The following is a 578-nucleotide window of genomic DNA, read 5'->3' on the forward strand; positions in this document are numbered from 1 at the left end:
TCTCTCTCTCTCTCTCTCTCTCTCTCTCTCTCTCTCTCTCTCTCTCTGTCCTTGTATGTATGTATATGTATGTGTATATGTACACATTTAATCAACGTATTGTGTTCAATTGTGTGTGTTCACGTGCATGTGTTATGTGTATATACACATGTGTATATACATTCATGTGTATGATGTGTGTATGCTATGAAGTCAATATTGATTTGTGCTTCTATGTGACATCTTTTTAAGTATATCCATTTGTTTTGTTGTTGTTGTTCAAAATTCCCATGAAATATACCCTCTGCAGTTCTGACTTTGATTGAGCCTTCCTTTGGGGCAGAAAAGAAAAAAATTTCAAGTAACCCCAAACCCTAATATTTGTCTATATGCATTTGTATTCTGCAGGCACTGGCACTCATTTGTAAATGTAACATAAAACAGTGTACAGGAAAAATGTAATTCCAAAAGCTCATTCTGGCCTGCATGCATCTGTGTATTGACCTCTAGCCTCAGCAAAACAGTGATGATGTATTTATGTATCATCTTCTTCAAATTTATGAGTGGGCAATTAATGTGTTACCGTAATAGTTAAAATT

At 34.9% G+C, this 578-nt stretch overlaps 1 protein-coding gene across 1 annotated transcript in view; it reads left to right on the plus strand.

Moving 5' to 3' along the window:
- The window catches only part of HS3ST5 (heparan sulfate-glucosamine 3-sulfotransferase 5), a 321,198-nt gene that overhangs the window by 309,784 nt on the left and 10,836 nt on the right, over nucleotides 1-578 (plus strand). The gene's annotated exons all lie outside the window — the stretch shown is intronic.

The sequence above is a fragment of the Petaurus breviceps genome, unplaced genomic scaffold, assembly GCF_028583685.1.
Source record: "Petaurus breviceps papuanus isolate PSGF00001 unplaced genomic scaffold, PetGlider_PUasm1.0 90977, whole genome shotgun sequence".
Classification (NCBI taxonomy): Eukaryota; Metazoa; Chordata; class Mammalia; order Diprotodontia; family Petauridae; genus Petaurus; species Petaurus breviceps.